General features: G+C 38.5%; 2 long non-coding RNA genes across 4 annotated transcripts; both read right to left on the bottom strand.

Moving 5' to 3' along the window:
• Nucleotides 1–6,883: 6,883 nt before the first annotated feature.
• On the bottom strand, nucleotides 6,884–19,966 carry LOC111847366 (uncharacterized). Of its 3 annotated transcripts, none has more exons than XR_011984612.1 (4): nucleotides 19,638–19,966; nucleotides 9,020–9,289; nucleotides 8,452–8,562; nucleotides 6,884–8,329 (listed from the first exon to the last, which is right to left on the bottom strand). It is a non-coding gene; the product is annotated as an uncharacterized lncRNA (long non-coding RNA). The 3 variants fall into 3 exon arrangements; XR_011984611.1 differs by lacking the exon at nucleotides 19,638–19,966 and adding an exon at nucleotides 9,796–9,826; XR_011984610.1 differs by lacking the exon at nucleotides 19,638–19,966 and having other exon boundaries at nucleotides 9,020–9,643.
• Nucleotides 11,939–13,996, bottom strand: LOC140581518 (uncharacterized). Its single transcript, XR_011984609.1, has 3 exons — nucleotides 13,945–13,996; nucleotides 12,551–12,636; nucleotides 11,939–12,063 (listed from the first exon to the last, which is right to left on the bottom strand). It is a non-coding gene; the product is annotated as an uncharacterized lncRNA (long non-coding RNA).
• Nucleotides 19,967–25,470: the final 5,504 nt, after the last annotated feature.

A 25,470-nucleotide genomic window follows, 5' to 3' on the forward strand; every position in this document is an offset into this window, starting at 1 on the left:
AGGGCCACCATGAAGATATAATTTGAATTCTGACTTTAATGTCAGAACTCTGACTTTTTTTCTCAGAATTGTGAGTTTAGAAAAAAAAAGTCAGAATTCTGAGTTTAGAAAAAAAAGTCAGAATTCAAATAATATTTTCATGGTGGCCCTAATCCTCTTCCGTAGCTTTTCAGGTGGTTGACGCGATATATTTTCCGACGCGAGCTCTCTGTCCGCTGGTGGGCGTGTGCTCACCTGTGTGTGCGCACACGTGTCCGTGCGCGCGCATCGGGGCGGAGCTCCGCCATTCGCGATACAGAGAGACTGAGAGAGTAGAGGAGAATTGTGAAAGTGCGACCGTGTAGACAGTGGCGGAGCTAGAGGGCTAGTTGGGGTGGCAATTGCCACCCCAGACGAAGTCCTTGCCACCCCTGTTGCCACCCCGCTGAAAACATTACACTGTTTGATTTTTACGAACATTTCTCAAATCTCCCAGCGAACGTGAATGCATCCTTACGCAGCACGCACAAGCGTGCAGCGTGCTGTTGCTGCTACACTTTTCATTGGTTAAGCTGACACGCAGGTATTTCGTGCTCCAAACGGCTCCAAAACATCGCGGCAGCACACGCGGGATCGATGTAGAGCGTTTTTGCTGGTATGTACGGCTTTTATTGGTATTAAATTAAACGAAGTACTGTTTTAACGGGAAGTAAGGGAGACATTGCACTGTAGTGCTTAGCATTAATTAGAGCTGGGCGATTTTTAAATAAAAAACTCAATTTACGATTCGAATCGATTTTTTTTGTCTGTTACGATAGTCGCTGTGTCAGATTACACGATTTTGACTCCTAAGAATTTTGTCACGTTGTGGACAAGAAACATGTCAGACTACACGTTGTTTTCCGACCAGTCATCGCGAGCTGTCTCACACACTCTTTCACTCGCACATACACAAGCTCACTCATATAGCCTACACACACACACTCGCACATACTCTCATACATACATACTGTTCTATTATTATTCTTGTGGTACATATTTGAATGTGTACAACTGCCTTGTCCTGCCTTGTTTTGACAGGTCCAAGTTTACCTCAGTTTTTGTTTACTACTGGACTTGATTAGTCCAAGGAGCACTTTGAATACTTATTCTATTTTTGCTGTATACTTAATACATATATAATTGTGTACATTTTGGAAAATAAAAACTTTAATCTGTATACATTTTGTGGAAAATAATTTATTTTTAGTGTAATTGAACACTTTGTATATTGACCCCCCAAAATAATACCTTGCCACCCCTTTGCCACCCCTGTTTTAAAAGTCTAGCTCCGCCACTGCGTGTAGAGACAAAAATAACAAGCTGTTGTCTAAATAAGATAAATATCATAATGCTATTTAGTTTGTTTAATAAAATGACAATGTATAGACCTGTTCTATAGGAAAGGTAACCTTAAATGACTTCTGTTGTGATCTGGCGCTATATAGAAAGTAAAATGAAATAAAATTAACTTGATCTTCAAGGGGGGGCGGGAGCGGGGCACTACCATGATATAATGGTAGGGGAAACACTGAACTGTACATAAATAATACGCTCATGATGCACAACGGTCGTCTGTAAACCTACGAAATACCTTTGCAAAACTCCCCTGCTAATTTCACATCCAAAGTATGGAAATATTTTGGGGTTTCTGCGAAAGATGAGTTACATGTTGTTTGTGAAACCTGCCTTAAGGAGCTTAAATATAGTGGAGGAACCACAAACTTTAGACTAAAACTGAAGAACTTTAATCATGATAAGGACATCAGTAGTGAACTAATGCAGCTGTAAATTGTTGATAAGTGACATTTACGAATTGAAACACCTGAAGAAAAACGACATTCAGTATTCTGTTCAGTGTTTCCCCTAGGTTTAGTTATTTTGGGGGGGGGGGGCAGACGGACGCCGACAGGATTCATGATGTTCACGTGTTTGTTAAAACATCAGAACATTTCTTTTTATGACAATTATCCACAACGTGTACAGCTTTCACCACCCTGGGAGCGTTTAAAGAACGCAAATATTTTTGTCTGCTTTTCAGGTGGTTGACGCAAAATATTTTCCGACGCGCGCTCTCTGTTCGCTGGTGGGAGTAAAGTATTAAATCAGTCTGGGCCAGGACAATGTCACTTTTTCTATATAGTGGAATACCTGACGTGTACTGAGAAGTTCATATTTGCCCTATTGGGCATATTTCTGGGCCTAATTGGGAGTGGAAAGACGTTTGAGTTTGTTTCATTTCCTGATAAAATACACACATGCTATTACTGAAACTGCCCAGATATGTACTTCATCAAAGTGGTAACAAGTCAGTAGAATCGTGTTCAGTTAATACGAATCGAAAGCCAAATGAAGTTCTGAAGGTAAGCATTGCCAAATGAGTCTCCCTACAGGCGCAATCGCGTCTGCATTCAGCTGTGAAGTATGTAAGGTAGACCGGAAAATCCGAATATGGAGATGCGAATAAGGAGCCAACTTCAGGATTCTACAGAAATACTAATAGCATCCATTATTCAAGGTCCCGCGGATCCTGCGAATATGAAGCCGGTGACAAACTTCATATTCCCGTGTCACCCGCCGTCCAAAGACGTGCAATTCGGGTAAACCGGTGCATTTTTACTACATACATATAACAAAAATATTATGTGTCCATAGTTCTATGTCTACTTGTCACCGAAAGGCAAACACCATGTTAATCCCAAATCGCTGGGTTATTATTCTTCAAACTGCATGTCGTTTTGAACAAAGCGTCTGCTAAATATATTAATGTACCAGGCTATAATATAATGGATCACTATATTTTAACTCTGCCCTCCACGATCAATGAATTGAATGCGATTCTGATTAAGAAATATCCATTCAATCTAATTCCTCAGAAGCACAGTCAGCCATGTATATAATACTATTAGTATTAATATTCGGTACGCTAAATACATAAGGGACTAGCAAAAAACCTATATAACGCTCCATGCGTAAATGCGAGTATTCATACCACTTACTTGTGCTGCATTTCATGGAATCCCACGTTTTATGAATGTACTGCTTTACGTTCGAATAAGTCTGTTCATGTGTGCTTGGTCGTAGTTCGCGCTTTTTGTCCCATCTTGTTCCAGTTTCCAGAGAAGTGTGTACTATAGTGCCCTACGCGGGACTTTTTTAAATCCCGCTTCCGCTGAAGTTCTGACGGTTACCGCGTACTCCCACTGTCTGTCTCCGTCACTCCCGCTCGCTCCCGCTGTCTATCCCCGTCATTCCCGCCCACTCTCGCAATATTTGTGTCCAACCCCGCCCACACCAGCAGACCCATTACTTTATTAATTGCATGATGAAATAAGTTTATGTGCATATAATGTGTTATTTCAGTAGAACAAGAACAGAATAAATAAAAACACATTCAACAAAAATCTTTCATCTTAGAATTGCAAATACACATGTAAACTGAGGCCAAAACCTAATCAGATGTGCAAATATCTGCGCAGTTATTAAACAATAAACAAGTCTAAAAAACAAATGTGCAAATATCATATTATTATGAACAAGAGCAGCTTAAAAACAGAACCCTGAGACACATTTGAAAGAAATACGTTCAAACTTGCTGAACATCATAACTTAATACAATGAGTCAGAACAAACACGAATATATGACACAAAATAAAACCGTTAAATGAAACTGAGACATCTGTCTTACTTTAAATTATGTAGAAATAGTATATTGCTGAGAGACACTGGTCTCAGGCTAGTACGTATTTCTCTGAAATGCGCCCACAGACACTAAATGCCCTCCCCGATGGCGGACTAGACGCAGGTACACTCAGAATGAACCGTGAATGAAAGCTTTGACAGCGCAGGAAAGCGTTTTGTGAAATTTCTACCATTGAAGCATATCGTCCGAGTCTGTGTTTTCCGAGAGCCGGGCGCTGAGGTATTCGGCTATTTCTTCTTTGGTCCTGAGGTGAAGGAGGAATCGTCTACCCACTCTGCGAACCAATCTGTTTTTTTGGCTGATGGCGGTGCATCCTCTGCTGTGGCTGGCACCAGGTCAAAGCGCATCTTCTGGATGATTTATTTTTTGCAATTTTGGATGAAATTTGGGATTTAAAATTTATAAACAATTTTATATTACTTTTTTTGTGTCATTTTGGTTAGATTATTTTAAATTTAATGATTATATTATTTGATTATATAATTCATTATTTTATTTATTTGCACTTTTATTTTATCCATTGTTTTTTAGCATTGTTTTTATTTCTGCTTTAACTTATCTTTGTATGGGAAGTATTTTCTGCAAAACAGTCTCCACTGTGTCATTTAGTTTCCTAAGTCTGTGCGCAAAAATCCTGCAAAAATTAAAATAGCATCATTTGCATTTTAATTTTCCACTCATGTATGAGTCAGATGTGAAAAATCTAAAAATAAAATTAAAAACCCTTTTTGTCTTTTCATTTTCCAATTTGACTTTTCATTTTCAAGTTCACTACATGCAAATATATGTATCTGGTGGGCGGAGCTACGGATCACAAGCCCCGAAATAAGAGAGAAGGGACTAGCTCATGCCCGCTCCATGGAGAATAGCCGGAAATGGAGCAATGTCGAGATTTAGCGGAAATACGTAACGGGAATGACGTAGCATTTATTTTTTTGTATGAGCGAAAAATATAGTTTGAGATGTGCTTCGCCATTAGATTTTGATGTAGCGTTCTTTTCTTGTTCATTTTAATAACAATGTTAAGGTTAAACAGCTCTGACAACCTGGAGGAAATGTTGACACCCAAATATTTTATGTTACCAATACGAAGGGGGAGAGGGCAATCCTGAGTTCCGGAGTCCCCCGCATCATCTGAGAGGGGTAAGACTATTGATTTATTCCAGTTAATTGTGTAATGTGATATTTGAGAGAATTTGTCAATAATATTAAAGGTTTCCTGGAGAGATATGTATGGGTTCTGTAAATAAAGTAATAAATCATCTGCATATAAACTGATTTTGTGTTGTCTATCCATGACCTGTATTCCTTGAATTTTGTTGTTTTGGCGTATTGCTACTGCGAGAGGTTCAATAAAAAGGGCAAAAAGGGAAGGCGAAAGTGTACATCCTTGTCTAGTCCCCCGGTGTAATGTAAAGCTCGGTGAGGTGATTCTATTAGTAGTGATAGTAGCCCTTGCATGGTGATGTGTACAGTATCTTAATCCAGTGAATAAACGACTCTCCGAACCCAAATTTGTTAAGAGTGTTAAATAAGAACATCCAGTTTACCTTATCGAAAGCTTTTTCTGTGTCGAGCGAGACGATGATAGTTTTCCGTTGGGTTTGTTGTGATATATTCATAAGATTAAAAAGTCTACGTGCATTGTCTATAGCAAGTCTATTTTTGATGAAACCTGTCTGATCTGGGTGAATAATTGTGGGGGTGACTGTTTCTATTCTAGATGCTAGTGCTTTGGTTAAAATTTTCAAATCGGTGTTGATTAATGAGAGTGGGCGGTAGCTGGAAGGTTGAGTGGGATCCTTATTAGGTTTTAACAATAATATCATGGCGGCAGTATTCATATGTGTGGGTATAGTCGAAGTGGCTTTAATCTCTATGATTACCCTGTAAAATAGTGGTGATAATATGTCCCAAAAGCATCTATAGAATTCAGCTGGTAATCCATCTGGTCCAGGGGATTTGTTATTGGGTATCTTATTTAAAGCTGAAGTGAGTTCACTGAGGGTGAGGGGTGCATCCAGAAATGTTACTTGCTCTGTGGTTAATTTAGGGAAATCCAAATTGTGAAGGAAAGCATCAATGTCAGGGTGTGTGGGTTGATCAGGGGAGGAGAAGAGATCATTGTAGAATTTTTGGAAAGTTTTGTTTATATCTTGTGGATTATGAGTTATTGTTCCTGTAAAGTCCCTAATTGAAGGGATAATTGATTTTTCCTTTTTATGTTGAAGCAAGTTTGCCAAATATTTATTCTTAGCTTTATTACTAAAGTGAAAGTCATTATATTTCAACTGTTGAATGAGAAATTTAGTTTTTTGATGTATGATACTTTCGAGTTGTACTTTAAGTTCTTTTAATTCACTCTGTTTTGATTCACTGGAATTACATGATAATTCATTAGTTAAACATTTAATTTTTTGTTCTATTGCATTTTCTAATTGTTGTTGCTGCTTTTTCCTATATGAAGAATATGAAATGATTTTGCCTCTAATGAATGCCTTCCTAGTTTCCCATAACAGTGAAGCTGAGATGTCTGGAGAGTCGTTCATCTCCAGATAGAATGCCCATTCTCGCCTTATTAGTGTTATAAAATCAGGATCTTCTAATAATGAGGTATTGAGGTGCCATCTTGTCGGAATCTTAGTATGTATTTGAGTACATATTGATAAAGAGACGGGAGCATGATCGCTAATCACAATTGGGTGAATTGTGTTATCTAAATTGTTAGATATGAGCGAGTTACTAAGAAGAAATAGAAGCTGCAGCCAGACTCTCTTGAAATAAGTCGCTACGAATAAGAAGCTAAATGAATCGGAAGTTGCAGATAAGTAGCTAACTTAAGCCGCGTGTGACTTTGCTGTTAGTTTGGGCGACAAAGTTGACCACGGCTAAGAAACACGAAGACAACAGAATGGGCAAACGCACTGAGAAAGCGCAGCAGTGATTAAAAAGCGTCTTATGCACAATCACTTAACTTTCCACTTCACCCGAGAAAAGGCATTCAAATCTACCCACTGAGCTGAGAAATGTGAGAACATTCGACACTTATTTCAGTTGCAATGTCACGGATTACTGATTTGACACAAAATTACATTTAATTCTTTTTATTACAAAATCGTATAAAAACAAATCTTGTTAAAAATTAACAATAAACATAAAAAATACAAAAATCCAGCATCACATCCTTAAACAGGACAATGAGGCAGTCAGCATGTGATATGGAGAAACTGAACGGCCCAAGACTGGTAAAGCAGTTAAATACAGCTGTTCAAGTAATACATTTAACAAATAATGGGATAAACATGGAAAAAATAAAAAAATAAGACGGCTGTGACTCAAAGGCAGTGGAGGAAACAGCTTTCAGCATGTTAATGAGCCCTCAGCCACAGCAGAAAGGTATCTGAAGATGCGTATAAGGAACGATGACGGAATATTAATATTCTGCTTCAGTGATGATGGGGAAGTTAGTGTTAATATGCTACTGGCACTGTTGAATGTTGGTGTTAGCAAAGAATTTTAATAAAGTAGTACCTTGGAACACAAACTTAATTAGTTCTTGAAGGTGAGTTGTGATTTGGTTTAGTTTCAAGTAGCATTTCCCCATAAAAATTAATCCGTTCCAGTCCTCCAAATAATTGCCTCTTTAACCTTATCTGCCTACCTAACTATTGATAAAAAGCATTAACAATCAATATAAAACTAATGGAAAAGTGGAAAACCAACAAGTTTTAAAATCAGTCATCACAACAATGACCATGCCTTTGGGAAGCCCAATGATCCAGAGAGGAGACGGAACATTCTGGAGGAATGTTATCTGCATGGATGCCAGGGGTCGACATGGACCTGATGGCATCTAATGATATCATAACAACAACAACAATTTTTTGTATAGCGCATTATCACAACATTACATCGTCCCAAAGCGCTTTACAGCATCCCCACCCAAAGCCCCCAGTGAGTAAGCCATAGGCGACAGTGGCAAGGAAAAACTCCCTAGAAGGAAGAAACCTTGGGAGGGACCAGACTCAAAGGGGGAGCCCATCCTCCAGGGGCCGGCAGGGAGAGTCAAATACAGTAAATTTTGAGACACAAACGGGGAGCAGGGGGGAGATGACAGCCGGTGCCAACGCTCCCTCCAATCGCCAGGCAGCCAGAAGGCAGGGAGCGGGTCATACAAGGAAGATGACACTGGCAGAACGGCGAGCTGGATGCACGGACGTCATTGGTAGAGGCGACGTCACATGTAGCAGGGTGTGCTGAACATCTTGATAGATTGAGGTCTCCAGGCAGCACCACCCAGGAGAAATTCAGGAAATAAAATATGTAATTAGTCAAAGTAGGGGAGACTATAGTCAGTGCTAATAGTTAGATGAGTGCAATGCTCCGGCAGATATGGCTATGGCAGCATAAGTAGGAGGGAGAGGCATCCAGTGACCCCCAGCCTTGTGCCCCATGCTGCCTGGGATAACATACAGCCCCCCCATGTCCCTGTACTGGGTAAGCAGGAAGAAGATGGATGGTCCTCGTCTTCCTCTCCTGTAGATCAGGTCTGAAGTTCTATTGCAGGAGGTGCTAAGAGACCTCCATCTCTACCTGGCTCAGCTGGACCTGCAGAGAACATTTACACAAACCAAACATTTTCAGTAAACTTATAAATAAGGTATATTAAAGTAAATGATTGGTAAAATAAATGATTGATTTGTTCTGTTTTAGTTCTATGTAATAATTACCCATATGTTGTTGTCTGGTCCTTCTCTTCCTCCATATTTGTATGCAGATCACAGCTCCAGTAAGAACTACTACTGATATTACTGCACACAGGGTCATGGTCCGATTTCGACCTGTGATAATAAAATGGGTATGAATGTGACTAAGACATTCTGACTGAAACTGTAACACATATTTGTATGAAGGAAAATTTTTCCTACTCCTTGGAAGAGTTCAGTGTGTGAATTAGTTTCCTTCAATTGTTGGATGACACTCGTCATTATGATTTACATATTTTGAAATCAGTTTTATGCTTCATTTATGTCCAGAGAAGAACAGTGTTCCCTCTAAAAGACACAAATATTCTACAGATTTCATTTTTGTCAAAATAGGATTTTGGCACCAATTTCACAGATTGCATTGCCACATTTTTGTTGTCTTATTTCACCATCTCAGAAGAATATTCATATGGTGAAGCTCTCGGGAAAGGGATTTAAATAAATAAAATCTTGGTTTCCACTTCTGAAGGACTGTCTATCACTATACACTATTAGATAAAGACACACTCTGGAACATACATTTAGACGTTACCTGTTGGCTGTGTGGTGCATAATTTCAGCTCCAAAGGGTCACTGGTCTCATTGCTGAACTCATTCTGAGCTCTACATGTATAATATAAGGAGCTCGGTGCATCAGAGGGGGCTATTTCAACAACAGGACCGAGATGCACTAAGCAGCTCTCTCCACAAGGGGGCGCAGTTTCCCAGCTGTACTCCACATTGGTCCCCTGACTGCTGCTGCAGGCCAGAGTGACGTTACTGCCCAGACACCCAGCAGTGATACTGGGTTTAGACACTGGTTCTGTAGTGAGAGAAACAGATACCATTATTCCACCATTACAGCCTCGCACTGGAGAGGGTGCCCAGCCTCAGATACCTACGTGTCCATGTCACAGAGGCCCTGACACAGGCAGTGCAGACCAGCACCATTGTCAAAAAAGCACATCAACCTTAGGATGCTAAAGACGTTCAGACTGGGCCTCAAGATACTCAAGGTACCATCAGAACCAGCCTGATTGGGAACATCAGCCTGATTTGGGAGCCACACCAGGCCAGGCAGAGGAGCCCTGTGTAGGCTATGTGATCCATAAACAGCCCCCTGTTCACTCTGCTGCGGACAGGGATGCACTAAGACTAACACTGAGGGACTCAGACCAAGTTTCTACTCTCAAACTGTCCGAATAACAAACAAGAACTTCTCCTGACAAACTGTAAACACAGAAAATACAGTCACTGATGTTTGTCGTTTTTTGTTGTTATTCATTATATAAATATAATTATGTATATCTTTGCATTGTACATACTCACCAAAAACCTGTAGATAGAACCTTTTGGATTGTCGCTTGGTTTCTGTACAGGAATCTACATATAGGCCATAAAAACCTGAATCTGAAAGCTGTAAGTTATCCAGCTGAATCAGGGGGGTATTCCAGAAAGCAGGTTATGTGACATACCCGGGTAAGTTTAAGGGTAAGTTAGTGGATAACCTCAACTTTCGGTTCCAAAAACGGAGGTTAACTTTCTGGGTATGTACGTAACCATAGCAGCTTACTCTCTGAAGATAACCTGCTACTGAGCAGGTTATGTTCCAGGGTAAGTTTGTTGCAGAAGGTTACTGAGCATGGCGTGCCCTTTTGATGACGATCCTGTGAACGTGGAGGCATAAATTATACAAGGTTTTTTTCGCCGGGAGAGAGTTATAAGACCGCGTATTGATGTCTTGTCATTTCCTAATGATTATTTGAAAAAGCGTTATCAGTTTTCAAAAGAATCGTTCATTTACTTAACATCTCTTGAAACCGCATATTGCAAATGTCACAAACCCAAACCGCGGGTCTGCGCTTAGCACAGAAAACATTCTGTACATAGCGCTTCGGTTTTTTGCGTCAGGGCATTTTTTGTACAATATGGGCGACGCAGAGCATATAGGAAAGGCAACTGTGTGTAGAGCCGTTCGCACAGTATGTCTGGTACTTAACGCTTCTTACACACGTTTATACAGTTCCCTGTCCATAAAGCTCTGCGTGTTATTAAAGAGGAATTCCACAGAGTGGTAGGTTTGTCCTTTGTAGTAAAATCTATGATGCATATTTAATATATAGTCATACTATTTATATCTATAGCCTACATGTATTCATCCTGCACACACACACACTTGATACTTCCCTATATGACTTTCTATTTCAGGGTTTCCAAATGTAATTTGGAATACATGTAATACATGTATAGTGACAATAAAAGGCATTCATTCATTCATTCATAATTGGGTGCATTGATGGCACCTACATTCCTATTAAGGCTCCTTTAATAAATGAGGGAGACTATGTTAGATAGATAGATAGATAGATAGATAGATAGATAGATAGATAGATGTCTTTATTGTCACTATACAAGTACAGCGAGATAGCGGAGGAAATCTATTCATAGTATCAATGTGCAGGTAACTTGATTTTGTATCCTTAATTTTTTGCCTTGTTAAAATCATCAAACTCATTACTTTTTTCCACTAACTATAGGTAATCATTACAGGACAGTACAATGCTGGTTACCACTGGTTGCCCTCAGATGGGGTGAGGGGAGGTGGTGGTGGGCTCCCGCCAGTTAGACGGGCTTCAGCCTTTTTTCTATTAGCTACATGACAGAAAGAATATACTAAATCGTGTTTAATAAATAGTTAAGTGATCGTGTAATCAATAACCTTTTTGCAGAATGTTTTTGTGTTTCATTTTGACTTGGCTCAAAGTTCTTCTGTCTCCAGAAGGATTACACCTTATTAAATAAGAAACCATATATTCCTAGTCGAGACACATTGTTATTTTAACCTAAAGAAATGAATGGCAGGAAAAGTAAATGCTTTCATAGTGATTTAACAGTAAAAAGGATGCGGAAGGGTTATGTGTTTAATTATTTTGCATTATAATAAAAGGGGAGGCGATGTCAAATTTGCAATTTAATACACACGCATTTATTCTGTCCTTTATTTTTTGCCAAGCCAACTCTTTCTTTAGCCGATGCAGCCGTATTGCTTTTTTTCATTATTATTGGCTTGAATTCCTCATATGCGTGCATTAAAACTTCCAACTCCGCCTCTGTGAAGTATGCCGCTCTCTTTTTTTCACTTTGATTTTCCATTCTGACTCGTGAAATCGGCGATCAATTGAAAACGTCTTTATGTATGCACGGTGCACGCGCATTAACTCTGGGTAAGCAATAGGAGGTTGATTGAACTTACTCTTCTCAGGTGTTTTGGAACCGACATACTCATGGTATGCGGGTTTGGGGTATATCAACCCAGAGGTTAAGATTTACCAAATGGTAAGTTAACCAAGCTTTCTGGAATACCCCCCAGGTGGTTTTCCAGAATCTTCACTCTTCCCTTGTAGTTTTCCTTTATAAATGGGGGTGACTGATGTTCCCATGTAATAATCAACACAGTGAAGTTAAACATCAACTCTGCTGTGTAGCTTTGGTTCCCATCAGCTGTGAAGGGAAACTGGAAGCTCCCTCCCACTGTAACGTTAGTGACGGAAGGAGCAGATTCTGTCGGCTGTCCCTGGCTTCCCCAGCACAGATACACTGCAGGACAGACAGGTCAGTTACTCACATCCTGAGTCTGAAGATGCTGAGAACATAAAGATTTTATTTTAAAACATCTGCCAATGGCACATCGTAATATTTAATAGTGAAATAATAGTACAATGACAAAATATTAATACAGACGGTCCTCTACTTACGAACGGCCGTTCGGAACGTATCTCGTTCGTAACTTGAAATGTTCTTAAGTCGTTATTCAACATCATTTTAAGGGTATACGCAAGTACAAAGAACTAGGATGTTGGGAGTACGCACGCTACGCTGCTGCGCGACGGGAGTAGCGCCCATAAGTCGTACTTGGCAGAATTTGCGTGCAGAAAAAAAAAATTGATGTTGCGACAGGAAACGGGAGTCCAATGAACACAATTTGGACTTAAAGTCCTCTTCGTTCCTATGTCTGAAAGTTTCTAAGGTGAATGTTCGTAAGTAGAGGAGCGTCTGTATAAAGTTACTATTAATATAAAGTTACCTAATAGTAGAAGGCAGCTCTTTCCTCCATGCTGATACACTGAGGTCTGGATTCTCATCTCTCATTTTATGGGGGAGAGAAAAGAGCTACTGTACAACAAAGAACAATAAAGAAGATCACTGTTTACATCAAAACAGCGGTTTTATTCCAGAATAATAAGGGTGTGATACTCGGGCTGTAACGAACATCCGAACTCTCAGGAATTCACGTATCACGATTAAAATCCGAGCATATTCAGTCCCCAAAATATCGCAGTGTTCATTTATGATTATAATTTACCTATTCATTATTCTGGATTTTCAGAAATTATTTTGCTTAAACTTAGTCCATGTTTTCTACCCCCAAATATATAAATGTACGAAACCGAAAGTAAACTATGTATGTTAGTCATTTTAATTTATTTATTATGAAACTACTATCAGAGGTAATCATTAAATCTGATAATTTATCATTTCTTAAACAGATTAATCATGTTTATGTCAAGGTTTATTTAAATGAAAATTTGAAGACCATTAATAAGATGAAGACAATCGATACTTTTATTGATCCCCGTGGGGAAATTGTCTTTACACCTCCCTCAACTCCCTAGACTAAAACTGAAGAACTTTAATCATTTCTGAATTTCCAAATAATAGAGAAGTATTACATACAAGTTTTTACTGTTTTATAATTTTAATGTTCTTTTTAATTATTCCAAAATGTAAAGGACAGTAGCCTACAAATAAACATTTGTATGGGTAGGTTTGTCCAAACTGGTACTGTATATTTGTTTAAGATTTGTACTTGAGTAATAACTGGTTTACTGAATTACTCCCCCCGTTGCGGTCTGTGTTTTACCCGAGTCTCACCACGAGGCTGTGGTTAGTTTCTTATTCCCAGCTACCACAGAATGAATAAAATGTTTTAGCTGTAACACGTATATTTTTCATACATTAATTTCACAAAAGACCCTGAAATTACATTTTAAACGATCTACTCAAACGTTTTGTGTTTTGAACATTCTTGATTTATAAAGTGACGCGAAGACTGCGGTTAAGAATCGAAAGTCACCCGCCGTCCAAAGACATGCAATTCAGGTAAACTGGTTTTGAACAAAGCGTCTGCTGAATATATTAATGTACCAAGCTATAATGTATTGGATCACTTATTTTAACTCTGCCCTCCACGATCAATGAATTGAATGCGATTCTGATTTAGAAATATCCATTCAAACTACTTTGTCAGAAGCACAGTCAGCCATGCATATCAGACTACTAGTTTGGCCGATAATACTCTCTTAAATTGATACCATAATTAATATTAAATTGTTCGGTAGGCTAAATATATAAGGGACTAGCAAAAAACCTAGCCTATATAACGCTCCATACATAAATGCGAGTATTCATACCACTTACTTGTGCTGTGTTTCATGGAATCCAAATCCACGTTTTATGAATGAACTTCCTTATATTAGTGCACGTTTATGTGTGATTGGGTTGTATAGTTCCCGCTTTTTGTCCAACCTGGCTCACATCCAACCTCGCCCACATCCGCCTTTCTTAACGGCTCGAAAACAATCAGAACGGGGATTCATCAGAGAAAATGACTTCACCCCAGTCCTCAGCAGTCCAGTCCCGGTACCTTTTGCAGAATATCAGTCTGTCCCTGTATGGAAGATTATAAGCACAAAAATTCAAATGGCAATTCATTTTGCAATTGGCAATTCAGTATTCAATCAGAGCATGCATGTGTCATTTCAATATTTAATCTGAGCATGTAATTTGAAAATACATTTTGCAATCGGCAATTTAATGTGCAAAGTGCTTATGCAATCCTTAATTCATTTCAAAATATTTTGAATAATAAATAGAATAACAATTCACTGAATTGCACTTCGTATTGCTGTGGGCTTTTTGCCTCTTTATTCAAATGGCAATTCATTTTGCAATTGGCAATTCAATATTCTATCAGAGCATGCATTTGTCATTTCAATATTTAATCTGAACATGCAATTTTTATAATATTTATAATTATAATATATATATTTATAATTTTAATAACTATTTATACATAATTATTTGCATTAAAACTGACTGAGAAAAAGTTTGTCTTTTGTAACAGAAAATGGTGACTTTTGCAAAGCACTGTATACTTGATAGCAGTGGGTTTTATTACTGCTTTAAATTAAATCGGCTGTATTGATGCACCAATCCACAAATTAACCAGTAAACACAGACAAATATTACACTGATATCTTAGTGAAAATATATTCTGCTCATCATGTAGGTGACATAAAACGAACTTGCAAAGAAGTTAGATAGTCTTAAAACATCCAAATACAGTCCTGATGAGACCACCATATGACTGTGACCGACAATGATGCACAGTCACACGGCGCATAACGACGTTTCAGTCAGTGACAGGCTGCATAGCCTATATGACGGTGGTCCTATAATATTTTCAATAATAATTTATAATACTGTATTATGGGTTAGAACCAGCAAAAGCACACTTATATGCTGATGATGCAATTCTTTACACCACTGCTTTGTCACTGCGAGAAACAATAGATTCATTAGTCTGCTTTTAATTTATTACAGATGTCTCTTATTAAGTTAAAACTGGTGTTAAATGCCAAGAAAACTGAATTTATGGTATTTACACATTCATGTTCTCCCCTTGATTATTCTGTTTTAACACTAGATGGCACTCATCTAGAGAGGGTGTCTTCTTACAAATATCTCAGTATCTGGCTTGACAACAAGTTCTTTTGGAGTCCATATAAACAGTTTGTTAAAAAAAACTTCGCCCAAAACTTGGCGTCTATTTCCATTTAAAGAAATGTTTTCCCTTCATTGCTAGAAACAGACTAGTACAGAGCACCTTCCTATCAGTATTAGATTATGGTGATGTAATATACATGCATGCACCTTCATCATATCTAAAGAAACTAGATGTTAATCATGTAGCATTGAGGTTTATAACTGGTGCAACAGCAAGACCACAGCACTGTAAGCTATATGAGATGGTGGAGTGGACATCATTGCATCTTAGAAGGAAAATGCATTGCCTGGTTTTTATTGCAAAGGCTTTAATGGACAAATTACCTCAGTATATATGTAGTTTTTCTGACATTCCGCACTAATACATACAGAACCCGCTCATCAGTTAAACTTCTCCTTCAGCCTCCCACCACACCCACAGAAATGAGGAAATCCGCCTTTTGTTCTTATGCACCACCTGAGTGGAATATATTACAAAATATATTGAATTTAAACTCCTTGCCTTCTCTGAATGTGTTTAAAAATCTCCTAAACTCTGAGCTTAAAGAAGTGTCGTTGTTTCGTGTAAATTAATTTTATTGTATGTATAGTTTGAGTATTTGTATGTGTTTTAGTCTGTGTTTATATTAATCATCTGTATGTATGTATATGAAACTTTTTAATCTTTTTTCCTTATTTGCTGCTATTTTGGCCAGGACTTCCAGGAAGAAGAGATATTGCATCTCAATGGAACCTTCCTGGTAAAATAAAGAATAAATAAATAAATAGCTGAACTCGTTCTGAGCTCTACATGTATAATATAAGGAGCTCTATGCATCAAATGAGGCTATTTCAACAACCACTGCATAAGGTGGAGTTACCTGTCCTACTGCCTTCTGGTGGTGAGAGAACTGAGTCTCGGAGCTGAATGAACTCCACTGTGTCAGAGCAGATGTTTAAATTGGACCTAAAATGAGAGACAGAACCAATGCGATTTCACTTCATACACACCCACCCTGATTCCACAGACAGACTTATATCAGCTTAATATTTTAATGGTGTTGTTTTGTTGTTTGATAGTTTTTATATTTTAATAAATTTACCTTCAAGCCAAAGTTTAACATTGCATTAAGCTTAAATCAGATGATGTCAAAAATCTTAGCCCACACAAAATATCAAAAACACCACATAACCTTCCCCTTCATCTGAGACAAATGAGCTAAGGAGTGTGAGAACACACAAGACACTTATACAAGATTTTTTTTTTTACTTTATTGATGGCATTTCAGATGGCAAATGTTTGCACACAGCACTGAGATGCATAAAGTGCACAAAGACATGATGCAAAGTGCAAATACAGTACATATAGTTAAACTAATTTCAAGTTGTGGAAGAAAAATTCTAACTCTAGTTAAGGCACTTAGAATAAAAGTTCATCCACCCAATCTCTTCAATTTTCCTATTTTTTAATTAATCCCTACACCCCCCCTCCCCCACCCCCCCACCCTCTGCAAGGGACTGCTTTAGCTTTAATTTCATTGCAAACAAAAGAAGGAAGAAGAGAACACAAAGATAGAACATGAAAAAGACAAAGAAAACACAAAACAAAGACAAACTAAATGAAAATAATAATAATAATAATAATAATAATAATAATAATAACAGGGATATAGAAGACAATGAGTGCAATGACAACAGCAGTAATAGCAATAACAACATTCATAACAGCAACTGTATCCATGACAACATTGTGCATATGAGTGAGCATGCAGGGCAAGAGCATCCCCCCCCCCCGCTGGCAGACGGCAGATCCCTGCATGCCCCATCTGCCCCCAAGGCCTTAATGTTGTAAGATGACTATTGTGCAATTAAATTAGATTGAGGGGCAGCACACTGGCCAATGGTAGACCCTGTGGGCAAGGCCATGTGGCGTAACCCAGCCTTTCGGCCTCCACAGCCCTGCACCACCCCCCAGACCTCAGTGTAGGCATGGGGCCCCTCCAAGGGGCTGGGTCCCCAACCGACCCCTCATCGATTCCCATCCCTGTCTTGAAGATCCATTTTTCGAAAGCAGCACATATAGTCTTATCATCATACACTATCTCTGACTCCCATGGGAGCGGGAGTGGGCCAAACTACGAATAGTCCCTCAGCCTGGTGCCAGGGTTCTACAGGAATCTTACCAGTCATAATAATTGAAATATTAATACTAAATGTGAAGAAACAGTCAAGGCAGTCAACTTTAGTGTTAATGCTGAAGACAGTGTTGATGCACTATTCCCATTGAATGTTAGTGCTAGTGGCGACCTTTAACAGCATGGACTGCAACGAGAATCAGCAAGTGCCTTCTTGATTAAATTAAGCCTTGAATTTCACTTGAAGCTTCAATCTGGTCATTTGTGCAATCGTATAAGTAAAAGAGGAAGAGGACGGCCAATAACCAATGACCATGCCTTTGGGAAGCTTGAAGATCCAGAGAGGAGACGGAACATTCCGGAGGAATGCTGTTTGCATGGATGCCAGGGACCGAAATGGACCTGATGGCATCTAATGATATCAAAATACCATCCAGTGACCCCCAGCCTTGTGCCCCATGCTGCCTGGGATAACATACAGCCCCCCCATGCCCCTGTACTGGGTAAGCAGTAAGAAAATGGATGGTCCTCGTCTTCCTCTCCTGTAGATCAGGCCTGAAGTTCTATTGCAGGAGCTGCTAAGAGACCTCCATCTCTACCTGGCTCAGCTGGACCTGCAGAGAACATTTACACAAACAAAACGTTCTCAGTAAACTTAAAAACAAAGTATATTAAAGTAAATCACTGGTATAAATAAATGATTGATTTGTTCTGTTTTAGTTCTATGCAATAATTACCCATATTTTGTTGTCTGTTGCTTCTCTTCCTCCATGTTTGTATGCAGATCACAGCTCCAGTGAGAAGTACTACTGATATTACTGCACACAGGGTCATGGTCCGATTTCGACCTGTGATAATAAAATGGGTATGAATGTGACTAAGACCTTCTGACTGAAACTGTAACACATATTTGTATGAAGGAAAAAATTCCTACTCCTTGGAAGAGTTTCGTGTGTGAATTAGTTTCCTTCATTTGTTGGATGACACTCAACATTATGATTTACATATTTTAAAATCAGTTTTATGCTACACTTATGTCCAGAGAACAGCATTTGTTGTTTTCATCTTAATTTCTATGTAGCTATTTCATTTTTAAATTACCTTTAAAACACACAAGTATTCTACGGATTTCATTTTTATCAAAAAAAAGATTTTGGCACCAATTTCACAGATTGCATTGCCACATTTTTGTTGTCTTTTTTCACCATCTCAGAAGAATATTCATATGGTGAAATTCTCGGGAAAGGGATTTAAATAAATAAAATCTTAGTTTCCACTTCTGAAGGACTGTCTATCACTATACACTATTAGATAAAGACACACTCTGGAACATACATTTAGACGTTACCTGCTGGCTGTGTGGTGCATAATTTCAGTTCCAAAGGGTCACTGGTCTCATTGCTGAACTCGTTCTGTGCCGTACATGTGTAATATAAGGAGCTCGGTGCATCAGAGGGGGCTATTTGAACAACAGGACCGAGATGCACTAAGCAGCTCTCTCCACAAGGGGGCGCAGTTTCCCAGCTGTACTCCACATTGGTCCCCTGACTGCTATTGCAGGCCAGAGTGACGTTACTGCCCAGACACTCAGCAGTGATACTGGGTTTAGACACTGGCTCTGTAGAGAGAAACAGATACCATTATTCCACCATTACAGCCTCGCACTGGAGAGGGTGCCCAGCCTCAGATACCTGCGTGTCCATGTCACAGAGGCCCTGACACAGGCAGTGCACACCAGCACCATTGTCAAAAAAGCACATCAACCTTAGGATGCTAAAGACGTTCAGACTGGGCCTCAAGATATTCAAGGTACCATCAGAACCAGCCTGATTGGGAACATCAGCCTGATTTGGGAGCCACATCAGGCCTGGCACAGGAGCCCTGTGTCGGCTATGTGATCCCTAAACAGCACCCTGTTCTCTCTGCTGCGGACAGGGATGCACTAAGACTAACACTGAGGGACTCAGACCAAGTTTCTACCCTCAAACTGTCCGAATAACAAACAAGAACTTCCCCTGACATAAACTGTAAATATAGAAAATACAGTCACTGATATTTGTCTTTTTTGTTATTACACATTATATACAAACATTTCCTTTTGAGCACATTCCAGGAAAAAACATTTCACTACAAACATGTACAGTGTCTATGTATATGACATATAAAACTTGACACTTGATTGAAGCTTGGAACTTGAGTGTGCATACTCACCAAAAACCTGTATAAGAAACCTTCTGTATTGCCCCTTTTTTCCTGGAAGATAATTTACAAATAGGTCATAAAAACCTGAATCTGAAAGCTGTAAGTTATCCAGCTGTATCAGGTTTTCCAGAATCTTCACTCTTCCCTTGTAGTTTACAGTTATATATGGGGGTGACTGATGTACACAGCTAGTAATGAGCACAGAGTTACACAACAACTGGACTCTGTAGCTTTGGTTCCCATCAGCTGTGAAGGGAAACTGGAAGCTCCCTCCCACTGTAACACTGGTGACGGAAGGAGCAGATTCTGTCGGCTGTCCCTGGCTCCCCCAGCACAGATACACTGCAGGACAGACAGGTCAGTTACTCACACCCTGAGTCTGAAGATGCTGAGAACATAAAGATTTTATTTTTAAACATCTGCCAATGGCACATCATAATATTTAATAGTGAAATAATAGTACAATGACAAAATCTTAATACTATAAGGTTACTATTAATATTAAGTTACCCAATAGTAGAAGGCAGCTCTTTCCTCTAGTAATCCATGCTGATATACTGAGGTCAGGATTCTCATCTCTCATTTTATGGGGGAGAGAAAAGAGCTACAACAAAGAACAATAAAGAAGATTATTGTTTACATCAAAACAGCGGTTTTATTCCAGAATAATAAGGGTGTGATACTCGGGCTGTAACGAACATCCGAACTCTCGGGAATTCACGAATCACGCGTAAAATTCAAGCATATTCAGTCCCCAAAATATCGCAGTGTTCATTTATAATTATAATTTACCTATTCATTATTACTCATAATTTCAGAAAACATTTTGCTTAAACTTCATCTGTGTTTTTATCCTAAATATATAAATGTACGAAACCAAAAGTAAACTGTCAGTCTGTCAGTCATTTTCATTTAATCTATTTATTAAGAAATTACTATAGGAGGTTAAGTAATCATTAAATCTGATAATTTATCATTTCTTAAACAGATTAATTATGTTTTTGTCAAGGTTTATTTAAATGAAAATTTGTAGACCATTCACTAGTTCGATTCCTATATGAGAAATCTTTGTTAATTCTATCACTGTGTTCAGTAATAAGACTTCAGCATATATTATTTGGATGCCTGATGTTTATACTTTTGTACCACAGATGTAATTTTTACCAGATGTTTTATTTTTCACCAGCTATTATTATAGCAAACTCTCTTGTTGCAGAGCTTATGTGTTGCACAGCTAACTAGTTTCATGTATTCCGAATATCGCCATCAGTTCTTCGAACACGGTAACTCTCCAAGAGCCATTTCTACTGTCAAACAAACACGTTGACATAGAACACGTCATTGTTTGAACTTTAATTGCCAAATCTTACATAAAGTATATATGAAGGCTAATAAAATTATTTGGAACTTCTTATATTTTGCGACTAGAGCAACTTGATCAAATGTATATAAATAATACGCTCATGGTGCGCAATTGTCGTCTGTAAACCTACGAAAAACCTTTACAAAACTCCCCTGCTAAGTGCACATTCAAAGTACGGAAATATTTTGGGGTTTCTGCAAAAGATCAGTTCCCTGTTGTTTGTAAAACCTGCCTTAAGGAGCTTAAATATAGTGGGGGAACCACTAACTTTAGACTAAAACTGAAGAACTTTAATCATAAAGACATCAGTAGTGAACTAATGCAGCTGCAAACTGTTGATAAGTGACATTTATTAATTGAAACACTGAAGAAAAACGACATTCAGTATTCTGTTATTTCAATAGTTGGTATTTCTGAATTTCCAAATAATAGAGAAGTATTACATAAAAGTTCTTACTATTTTATAATTTAAATGTTCTTTTTAATTATTGCAAAATGTAAAGAACAGTACAAATAAACATTTGTATGGGTAGGTTTGTCCAAACTGGTACTGTATATTTGTTTAAGTTTTGTACTTGAGTAATAACTGTGTTTAGTTTCTTATTCCCAGCTACCACAGAATGAATAAAATGTTTTAGCTGTAACACGTATATTTTTCATACATGAGTTTCACAAAAGACCCTGAAACGTTTTGTGTTTTTAAAATTCAATTGATTTATAAACAGTGACGCGAAGACTCCCATCTACGGAATCTGCGGTTAAGAATCGAAAGTCACCCGCCGTCCAAAGACATGCAATTCAGGTAAACTGGTTTTGAACAAAACGTCTGCTAAATATATTAATGTACCAGGCTATAATGTATCGGATCACTTATTTGAACTCTGCCCTCCACGATCAATGAATTGAATGCGATTCTGATTTAGAAATATCCATTCAAACTACTTTGTCAGAAGCACAGTCAGCCATGCATATCATACTACTAGTTCGGCCGATAATACTCTCTTAAATTGATACCATAATTAATATTAAATTGTTCGGTAGGCTAAATATATAAGAGACTAGCAAAAAACATATATACGCTCTATACATAAATGCGAGTATTCATGCCACTTGTGCTGTGTTTCATGGAATCCAAATCCCCGTTTTATGAATAAACTTATAACTTAACTTCCTTATATATAGTGCACGCTTGTGTGATTGGGTTGCATAGTCCCGCTTTTTTCCAACCTGGCTCACATCCAACCTCGCCCACATCCGACTTTCTCAACGGCTCGAAAACAAGGCCCATTGCAGTGGGCCTCCGTTTATAGTGGGGTACCGCAGGGTTCAATTTTAGGACCACTATTGTTCCTAATTTACATTAATGATATTGACACGAATACATACAGTAAACTGGTTAAATTTGCAGACGACACTAAGGTGGGCGGGGTAGCAGATACTAATCTAGCAGCAGAGAGGCTTCAACGGGATCTGGATTTAATTAGCGAATGGGCTGATACTTGGCAGATGAAATTTAACACAGATAAATGTAAGGTAATCCATGCAGGGAGCAGAAATATACAGTACAGATATTTTATGGGTTCCACTGAAATAAAGGTAGCTGATTACGAGAAAGATCTCGGTATGTATGTTGATGCTTCCATGTCCCACTCTCGCCAATGTGGGGAAGCAATAAAAAAGGCGAACAGAATGTTGGGTTATATCTCTAGATGTGTGGAGTTTAAGTCAAGGGAGGTGATGTTACACTTATATAATTCCTTGGTAAGACCCCACCTAGAATACTGTGTGCAGGTTTGGTCACCATACCTCAAGAAGGACATTGCTGCCTTAGAAAAGGTGCAACGAAGAGCTACGAGAATGATTCCTGGTCTTAGAGGAATGTCTTACGAGGAGAGGTTAGCGGAACTGAATCTGTTCAGCCTTGAGCAAAGGAGACTAAGGGGGGATATGATTCAGGTCTATAAGATTCTAACGGGTCTGGATGCTGTTCAGCCAAATGACTATTTCAATATTAGTCTAAATACTAGAACTCGTGGCCATAAGTGGAAATTAGCGGGAGAACATTTTAAAACAAATTTGAGGAAGCACTTCTTTACACAGCGTGTAGTCAGAGTATGGAATAGTCTTCCTGCTATTGTAGTGGAAGCTAAAACCATGGGTTCCTTTAAATCAGAGCTAGATAAGGTTTTAACAACTCTGAGATATTAGCTAAGTTCTCCCCAAACGAGCTTGATGGGCCGAATGGCCTCCTCTCGTTTGTAAATTTCTTATGTTCTTATGTTCTTATGTTCTTATGTTCTAATCAGAAAGGGGATTCATCAGAGAAAAAGACTTCACCCCAGTCCTCAGCAGTCCAGTCCCTGTACCTTTTGCAGAATATCTGTCTGTCCCTGATGTTTTGGCTTCTTTAAACGTGCGGCCCTGGGAAAAGTAAAAGATACATTATATTTATTTTCTAACACTTATAGGATGATGCAGCATCCAAAGACTGCCTCCTGTTTCCTGTATGGAAATCTGGACACTGGGCCTTCTGCGTAAGTGTCTCAGTATATCTGTCTGTTTACTTTCTTTATGGGAGTTAATGGGGGGTGAGTTAGTGAGTGAATGGGTGGGCATGTAAGCAGATGAGCAAATTGGATGACTTTTGCATAAAAAATAACAGCTACTGTCCCTGTGTTTCCTTGTTATGAATACAGACTGCACACCTGTGACCAAATCACGTTTGAAGTTTCACCTGCTTTTCATTGCCACTATTGCTGCATTTAGTTCAACATGCCGTAGTACAACAAGGTGATAGTATGATAGTACTAAGGAGAATTTAAGGATTGGTTAGATGCTGTTGGCTGTACTCAAGGTGTCAGAAGTACACATTCCATTAAATGTTTTTTGAAGCAACCATATTTATAGGGATTTATGGATAGAGTGCTAAGCTATGTTGTAATGCAATTTCCACTCTTAACATATGGATCCAGTTGATCCAGACAACTAAACACTTGAATATTTTACTGTCCTGATGAGACCACCATATGACTGTGACCGACAATGATGCACAGTCACACGGCGCATAACAACGTTTCAGTCAGTGACAGACTGCATAGCCTATATGACGGTGGTCCTATAAGATTTTCAATAATAATTTATAATACTGTATTAAGGGTTAGAACCAGCAAAAGCACACTTATATGCTGATGATACAATTCTTTACACCACTGCTTTGTCACTGCGAGAAACAATAGATTCATTACAGTATGCTTTTAATTTATTACAGATGTCTCTTATCCAATTAAAACTGGTGTTAAATGCCAAGAAAACTGAATTTATGGTATTTACACATTCATGTTCTCCCCTTGATTATTCTGTTTTAACACTAGATGGCACTCATCTAGAGAGGGTGTCTTCTTACAAATATCTCAGTATCTGGCTTGACAACAAGTTCTTTTGGAGTCCATATAAACAGTTTGTTAAAAAAAAACTTTGCCCAAAACTAGGCGTCTATTTCCGTTTAAAGAAATGTTTTCCCTTCATTGCTAGAAACAGACTAGTACAGAGCACCTTCCTATCAGTATTAGATTATGGTGATGTAATATACATACATGCACCTTCATCATATCTAAAGAAACTAGATGTTAATCATGTAGCATTGAGGTTTATAACTGGTGCAACAGCAAGAACACAGCACTGTAAGCTATATGAGATGGTGGAGTGGACATCATTACATCTTAGAAGGAAAATGCATTGCCTGGTTTTTATTGCAAAGGCTTTAATGGGCAAATTACCTCAGTATATATGTAGTTTGCTGACATTCCGCACTAATACATACAGAACCCGCTCATCAGTTAAACTTCTCCTTCAGCCTCCCACCACACCCACAGAACTGAGGAAACCTGCCATTTGTTCTTATGCACCACCTGAGTGGAATATATTACAAAATATATTGAATTTAAACTCTTTGCCTTCTCTGAATGTGTTTAAAAATCTCTTAAACTCCGAGCTTAAAGAAGTGTCATTGTTTCGTGTAAATTAATTTTATTGTATGTATAGTTTGAGTATCTGTATGTGTTTCAGTTTGTGTTCATATTAATCATCTGTATGTATGTATATGAAACTTTGAATCTTTTTTTCTTATTGGCTGCCATCTTGGCCAGGACTTCCTGGAAGAAGAGATATTATTGTATCTCAATGGATCCTTCCTGGTAAAATAAAGGATAAATAAATAAATAGCTGAACTCGTTTTGAGCTCTACATGTATAATATAAGGAGCTCTATGCATCACATGAGGCTATTTCAACAACCACTGCATATGGTGGAGTTACCTGTCCTACTGCCTTCTGGTGGTGAGAGAACTGAGTCTCGGAGCTGAATGAACTCTACTGTGTCAGAGCCAATGTTTAAACTGGACCTAAAATAACAGACAGAACCAAGGCGATTTCACTTCATACACACCCACCCTGATTCCACAGACAGACTTATATCAGCTTA

Source organism: Paramormyrops kingsleyae, chromosome 21, assembly GCF_048594095.1.
Source record: "Paramormyrops kingsleyae isolate MSU_618 chromosome 21, PKINGS_0.4, whole genome shotgun sequence".
NCBI lineage: Eukaryota > Metazoa > Chordata > Actinopteri > Osteoglossiformes > Mormyridae > Paramormyrops > Paramormyrops kingsleyae.